Here is an 8,537-nt window from a genome sequence, read left to right on the forward strand (position 1 = left end):
CCTGGTCAAATCAAAGGAATGGTTTGTGAACACTCTAGAGGCTACATGTGTAACCCAATCTTTGTGAAACTTGGTCAGAATGTTTGCCTTGATGATCTCTAGGATATTTTTGAAACTGGGTCATCTGGGGTCAAAAACTAGGTCAGTAAGCCAGATCAAAGAAAAAGGTTGTGAACACTCTGTAGGCCACAGTTGTGACCCACTTTTTATGAAACTTTGCCAGAATGTTTATCATGATGATTTCTAGGTGAAGTTCGAATCTGGGTCATGTGGGATCAAAAACTAGGTCGGTAGGTCAGTAGGTCAGATCAAAGGAAAAGCTTGTGAACACTTTAGAGGCCACAGTTATGACTCGATCTTTATGAAATTTAGTCAGCATATTTGTCACGATGATCTCTAGGTCGAGTTTGAATCTGTGTCATGTGGGGTCAAAAACTAGGTCAGTACGCCAGATCAAAGGAAAAGCTTGTGAACACTCTAGGTGACCCAATATTTATGAAACTGTCAGAATGTTTGCCTTGATGATCTCTAGGTCAGTTATGAAACTGGGTCATGTGGGGTCAAAAACTAGGTCTGTACGCCAGATCAAAGGAAAAGCTTGTGAACACTCTGTAGGCCACAGTTGTGACTCAATCTTTACGAAACTTGGTCAGAATGTTTGTCTTGATGATCTCTAGGCCAAGTTCGAATCTGGGTCATTGGGGGTCAAAAACAAGGTCTCATGGTCAGATCAAAGGAAAAGTTTGTGAACACTCTAAAGGCAACAGTTGTGACTCAATCTTTATGAAAATAGATCAGAATGTTTGTCTTGATGATCTCTAGGTTAAATTCGAAACTGGGTCATGTGGGGTCAAAAACTAGTTCAGTAGGCCAGACCAACTCTGGTAAGCGATATGGGGCCATCATGGCCCTCTTGTTATTGTTAGTTACAATTTGATTTTTATTGCGATCGCTCGATATCCGGCGTCCATCGTCTGTCGTCTGTCTCTCAATATTTAGCTTTTGTATGCGATTGAGGCTGTTTTTTTTTCAATTTATCTTCATGAAATTTGGTCAGAATGATTGCCTTGATAAAATCTAGATCAAGTTCGAATATGGGTTATTTGGGTTAAAAAAACTAGGTAACTAAGTCAAATCAAAGAAAAACCTTGTGTATGCGATAGAGGCTGTATTTTTCAACTGATCTTCGTGAAATTTGGTCAGTATGATTTCCTTGATGAAATCTAGGTCGAGTTTGAATATGGGACATCTGGGGTCAAAAACTATGTCACTAGGTCAAATCAAAGAAAAACCATGTGTATGCAAAAGAGGCTGTACTTTTCAATTGATCTTCGTAAAATTTGGTCAGAATGATTGCCTTGATGAAGTCTAGGTCGAACTTGAATATGGGTCATCTAGGGTCAAAAACTAGGTCACTAGGTCATATCAAAGAAAAACCTTGTGTATATGTTGAGCGCAAATAACCAATCTGCGCTATTTACCAAACGCGCAGCGCATATAACCAATTTTTGTACGTTGGTTATATGCGCAACGATTTACCAATCGTTGCGCAGGATAAATTAACCTGCGCGATTTACCAAATGCGCAGCGCAAATAACAAATGTAACTTTATATATCAGAAATTTGCATTTCGTGTTTGATAAATCATGCAGTTGGTCAATTTATTAATAAATATAGGTATCAAATGCTGAATATCTTTGTACTTAAATTGTGTGTCATAAATTTGTTTCTACATCAGTAAATTCACGGCAGTCGGTCACCAGGTTTCAATACCTCCGATCTTATACAAGATGCAATAAAACCCAAACATGCGTGAAGGTGTGATTTCCTCCAGCTTGCACTCGTCGTCCGCTGGTATGTTTTCGGCTATTTTTATAATTTTCTACTTCACCCGAGCACACACTTAGCAAAATATCGTTTTTATTATATTGAAATATCTTGAAATTTCGCAATAACATTCTTTTTACCAACGGGAGCATATCTCGTAACATGTCTAAGACAAAACATTAAAAAATATCAATACGATCTGTAAGAAATGACCAATATATATTTGAAATATCGGTGTCATTTCAGGATTTGATATTAGCGCTGGATCGACATCCCGCACAGGCTACGGCGTTTAAAAGTTAAAAATTAAAAAAAAACAAAAAAAAAAAAAAAAAAAACTTGTGTTATTAACTATACTTTGGATATTTTGTATCATTTTAAAGTTTTTACAGTCTATTCACACCTTTACGCGTGCCTGATCACCGTCAGTTTTAAAATTAAACAGTTTTATGTAGGCCTACAAGTCTAACCCTCTAATGATATTCAATTTTATCGGGAGATATCATCCATATGTGAAAAGCGCAGACTCATTTACCAAACGCGCAAGACAGTTACCCTGCGCATATAAGAAATATATAAGGTTGCCCGATTTACAAATCGTTGCGCAGATAACAAATTGGTTTTTTGCGCTGCGCGATTTACCAAATGCACAGGTTGGCTATATGCGCGTAACATATACAATAGGGACGGCATTTTACACCAGACCTTCTTGAAATTTGATCAGAATGTTTGTTTGGATGAAATGTAGGTCAAGTTCGAATATGGGTCATCTGGGATCAAAAAGTAGGTCACCTGGTCTAACTAAAGAAAAACCTTGTGTATGCAATAGGGGCTGCATTTTACACTGGATATCCATACGATTTGGTCAGAATGTTTGCCTTGATCAAATCTAGGTCAAGTTCGAGTATGGGTCATCTGGGGTTAAAAACTAGGCCACTAGATCAAATCAAAGAAAAACCTTGTGAATGCAATAGGAGCTACATTTTAGGCAGTACCTTGGTCAATGGAAACATCAGACAAACTGACCCTTGTACGACCTTATAATACTGACAGGAATGTGGCTTATCAGCGGTAATATACCTGTTCGATTTTTCCTATACTTGTATCCACTCAGTTATTTGAGTACAACAATCAGTCTTAGGTATATTGTTCATGGGCAGTGTATGACCCTTGAAAATTCTGAGATAACTGGGTCAAAGGTTAAGCTCTGTGTGTGTGAAAATTAATCAAGAGAGTTTTACTAATATAGAAATATAACCGAGGATGTTATAATCTGATATTTTTCAGCAATCGTGAATCTTCTGCTGTTAATTTATACAATAAAATGAAAATCGTCTGAACACATTTGTTTATTTTATCTAAAAAACATTATTGTTGCATATACATGTACACGTGCATTTGAATCCCTGTTTATTTTCTCTTTCAGTATTTTTATCTAGAGTTTCACTTTTAGGAGTTAATTAGTGTTTAAAGCCCAATCCAAGTTGATCCTAGGGAGATCCATTGGCAACAGAGGCGTAAAATAATAGCCATTTATCTGTAGAATGCTGGTCCGTCCCCAGGTCCATGCAATTACTATGATTATGTTGATTGTTTTATAAAGTAGCAGCACATCACTTCAAACTATCAGAATGTTCTGACTAGACAGGTCATATTGTTTAATAAAGATCAGACCAATTAATATACATTTGGATAATGTGATTACAAAAAAAAGTTTTGGTACTTGGGAATGAAATATGGATATTTAAATATAATATATTAATTTTTCGCAAAATCTGGCCAGGCACAGCCTTTAATATAAAAAACTGGACTCTCCAGTCCAGGTTAGGACAGGGCTGGTCATGCGATACAAGAACAGAGATGAGAGCATGCAAATTGATACATTTCCTCATCAGCGAATCACAACATAAGAGGTTTTTTTTTCGGAGTGGCGTGTTTCGAGTACAAAAGGTGAGTTTCGAGATAAAAAGGCGAGTTTCAATATGAAAAAGTTAAAATTTCGTGTTTAAAAGTGAGTTTTGAGTTAAAAAGCGAGTTTCTTTAGAGTTTAATAAGTGAGTTTCAAGTTCAAATGGTGAGTTTTGAGAGAAAGTGGTGAGTTTCGAGTTTTAAAGGTAAAAGAGTTAGTTTTGAGTTGAAAAAGTGAGTTTAGAGTTTTACTGGGACTATATTGAAAACATGATATTCGACATTCCAATCCCTGACCAAGGCAATCCAAATATCAGTAAACAGCCTAAGAACTTATTTTCATACATAAAAACTCAAAAAACTGAATCATCCACCATACCTCCACTTCGTGAAAATGGCATACTAAAAGCAGATAAACTGTAAAAGCTAACATCTTAAATGACCAATTTCAAAAAGCTTTTACTCCAATAACTTCGCAAGAAATACCAGACAAGGGTCCTAGTCCTCACCCAAATATGCCGGACATAATTATCTCTAAAAAAGGAATTTCTAAATTATTGTCAAACATAAATCCTCATAAAGCTTCAGGCCCTGACAATATTCATGCTAAAATTTTGAAAGAATGTAAAGAAAGTATATCACCAATACTTACTATAATTTTTAATAAATCTCTTGCTGAAGGCAAAATCCCACTTGATTGGAAACAACTATAGACCTATTTCACTAACCTGTATCTATTGTAAAATACTCGAACATGTTATCTCTAGCAATGTTATGTCTTTTTTGGAAAGTAACAACATTTTATATGATTTACAACATGGCTTTCGATCAGCACGTTCTTGTGAAACTCAGCTCATTTCTTTCATCCAAAACATTAGTAAGTCTCATAACAACAATGTCCAAACAGATATTATTATAATGGATTTTGCCAAAGCATTTGACAAGGTGCCACATAAACATCTACTGTATAAATTAAAATATTATGGTATATCTTGCAATGCTCTCAACTGGATTTCGGATTTCTGGAGGATAGAACCCAGACAGTAGTCTTGGAAGGAGAAATGTCAAAGGTGTCTGTAACCTCAGGTGTACCCCAGGGCACAGTTTTGGGTCGTATCCTCTTCTTAATCTACATCAATGATTTTGCTGACTATATAAAACACAGTACATTAAGACTCTTTGCAGATGATAGTATAATCTATAGAGAAATTAAAACCCTAAATGACTCTAAACTTCTTCAGTCAGATCTGGAAGCTGCTGGTAAATGGGAACAGGATTGGTTGATGCATTTCCATCCTGATAAATGTAACATCCTTAGTATCACACAGAAAAAGAATCCCATCCAATTTAATTATAAACTACATCATCATACTTTAGAAAAAGTCCAGTCATCAAAGTATCTAGGCGTAACACTTCAAAACAACCTGAAATGGGATAAGCATGTAAATTCAATAACTAACAAAGCAAATCAGTCCCTTGGCTTCTTGCGTAGAAATTTAAAAATTAATTCCTCTAAAGTGAAAGAACATGCATATAAAGCTATAGTAAGACCAAAATAAATAATTTTCATGTACTATTTGGGACCCACACACTAGAAGCCAGATAGATCAGGTTGAAAAAGTTCAGAGAAGGGCAGCTAGATTTGTTACAAATAGATATCATAATACTAGCTCAGTTTCTGATATGATAGAAAATTTGAAAATTGGCCATTATTAGAGATAAGAAGAACCAGAACCCATTTAATAATGTTCTATAAAATTGTCCCCCACGTTGTAGTTATTTATCCGGAAAAGAACTTACTAATACCAGCTGATTCAAGAACGCGGTATGGGCATGGTAACCTATACAGCTTTAGACACATTGGCACATCAAAAGATTCCTATAAGTACACATTTTCCCCTAGGACAGTAGGCCAGTGGAACATGTTGCCGGTGTAATGAAGTATTTCGACCCCCATAGAATAACGACCCCTCGGTCATTATTCTGTAGAAAATGTGACTCCTTTCTTGCAAAATATTGACTCCCCTTATAAAAAACTGACTCCCTTTGAAAACTCTATAGAATAACGACCCCCCGGTCATTATTCTATAGAAAAACGGATCCCTCCAAGTAAAATACTGACTCCCTTCGAATCTCATAGAATAACGACCCCGGTTATTATTCTATAGAAAAAGTGACTCCTTCCATGTAAAATACTCACTGCCGAAATTACTACATTCGAACTCTCATACAATATCGATTCCCGGACATTATTCTATTTAAAAAAGTTACTCTTTCCGTGTAAAACACCGGCTCCTAAAAAGACTTTCGGCGATAATATCTATTAAAAAGTGATCCCCACAAAACCTAACGGACGATTTTACTAGATCTACAACTCTAATACCCTCCATTGCCAATAGTTAACATTTTGATTGTACTACTACTACTGGTGCCGCTACTTCTATTGCTATTACTACATGTACTTCTTATTCTTCTACTACTACTACTACTTCTACTACTACTACTACAACTGCTACTACTGATACTACTTTCCCTGCTTCGACTAATACGTCTTGTACATCTACCTCTTCTTCTCCTGCTGCTGTTGTTGCTGTCACTTATTCCTCTGCTGCTGCTGCTGCTGTTGCCACTGCCACTGCAACTACTACTACTACTTTCTATTGTTGCCGCTACCATACTTTACTACCACTGCTAAGTATTGCAACTTCTATTAATACTAAGTTCTATGCTAGCAGTTTCTTGTGCAGTTTTCTTCTGAAGAATTACTTCATACCGAAGTTTGCAGGGATTATTGACACTGGTGTGTTTTGTGAACGTATTGTGAATTGTTATTTTCCTGAAAAAAATGTATACACCAAGATGCAGCGTCTAGAAATAGAATCCCTTTTCCCGTTGCGGAATGCTCTGATTTCTGTGTCAAGTGATGGTATCTGGGGCTAATGGTCAAACGGAAGGACGGACGCACGGACGGACGGACAAGGGCAAATCTGTATGCCACCCTCCCCCGAGTGGGGGCATAAAATGCAGCAATTAGGCCTTAGATACACGAGTTATCACTAAATTTGACCAAATGACCGGGGGTCGTTTTTGTTATGGGAGTCAATATTTTTCGTGAGGTTCAGTTTACTTAACGTGGGGGAGTAATAGTACTATGATCTGGAGGTCATAATACTATGACCGGGGAGTCACTTTTTCTATAGAATAATGACCGGGGGGTCATTATTCTATGGGGGTCGAAATACTTCATTACACCGGCTGTCGCACACACAGCAGCCACAGTTGACTGCTTCAAAGCCCTTGTCACTGTGCCTGTCCTTATCTCTTCTCTCAATCTTTAAATACAGACCAATGTACAAAGATTTATTAATGTAACATTTGAAAAGTTTTAATGTTGGCACATGTATAAATCTGTTGTAAAAACACCATCAGTTTTTAATCAGCGCCTACACATAATCTTCAGAGTTATGAAGGAGTGTAGTAATTTGAAGAAGAAGTAGAGTTACAAAAAGTGAGTTTCAAGACGAAAAAGAGAATGTGAGTTTCGAATGAAAAGTGTATAGAGTTTAAAGGTGAGTTTCGAGTTTAAAAAGAAAATGAGTTTCGAGTTAAAAAGTGCATTTCTAGTTAAAAAGTGAAAGAAAACACGAGTCTCATGCTTAAAATTTGTGGAGATTGGGGCGCGCGCGTCCCACCCGCTAAAATCGTGCGGACTATGAAATAGATATTGAGCCGTCAGTTATGTAAGATTTCTCATCTCGTCTCCGTCTCCAAACTTTATATCAGTAGTCAGGGTTGTCAATAAGAACCGGCCGCCGGCCGAAATGGACGGTTCAAATGGCATTTGGGCCGGTTCAAATTCGCATAAAAAAAAAAAAAAAAAAATTCGGACCTAAAAACATTAACCCGTCGATTATAGTTTTTTTTCACGATTCTGTCACGAAAATATAATTTGTATAAAGAACTCTCCATCCAGTCTAAAAATCGATATTACTCACGGCCGTTTCCGTTCATAATACACAGCGTGTCATCACGGGCGATGGTTTCATACACTGCCACGTGCCTGTCGATCTTTGACTTGAGTTAAAACACGCAATAAACCAATGACAGCTGTGGATGTAGAACTGTAGAAATCAAAGCTAACGTCAAAGAGACGAAAATCATGTTTCACGGACTGAATTATTATATTAGCCTCGACCTTAACTTTTTTCAGCAGTTGCCAGCAGGTCCACCAACTGCTAAAATCTAGTAGACCTGCTCAGACTTTAGTGGACCTCCAATTCCATCACATAAATTGTGATGTTGTAGACGTCATAACTAATATGACTCAAAGAAACAGGACTTATTTCTAAAATAATTAAAAATGGAAGACAGTAGCAATAATAATTATTTTGAAAAGTGTCCCAAAATATGGACACAATAATCATCATCATCCCGACCCGTGTTGAAAGTGAAAAAAAAATCAACACTTAACGGTAATTATTCTGATGATAAACTAAGTAATTGGCCGTTTTCATCATCAGTTAACACCTCCTCAAAGAGCTAAAAGAAGTGTGTCGGTTATTGTGGCATCTGCAGTGGAGATCAAAGCGGTATAGTTTCCCCGAGATTGTCATGGCATTACGTCATGTTTTCGCGCCATGTGACACATCACTGTCTGATCGTACTTTCTCGATTCCTTTAATTGTTGAGAAGAAATCAGTAAAAAAGTTTTTTCTTTAATTTTTTAAAAGCGACTGTGCAATATCCCGAATAAACTGACATGTAAATGTGTCAAACCGTGAACGATGATAGTGGATGTCCTA

Source organism: Mercenaria mercenaria, chromosome 12 (assembly GCF_021730395.1).
Source record: "Mercenaria mercenaria strain notata chromosome 12, MADL_Memer_1, whole genome shotgun sequence".
NCBI lineage: Eukaryota > Metazoa > Mollusca > Bivalvia > Venerida > Veneridae > Mercenaria > Mercenaria mercenaria.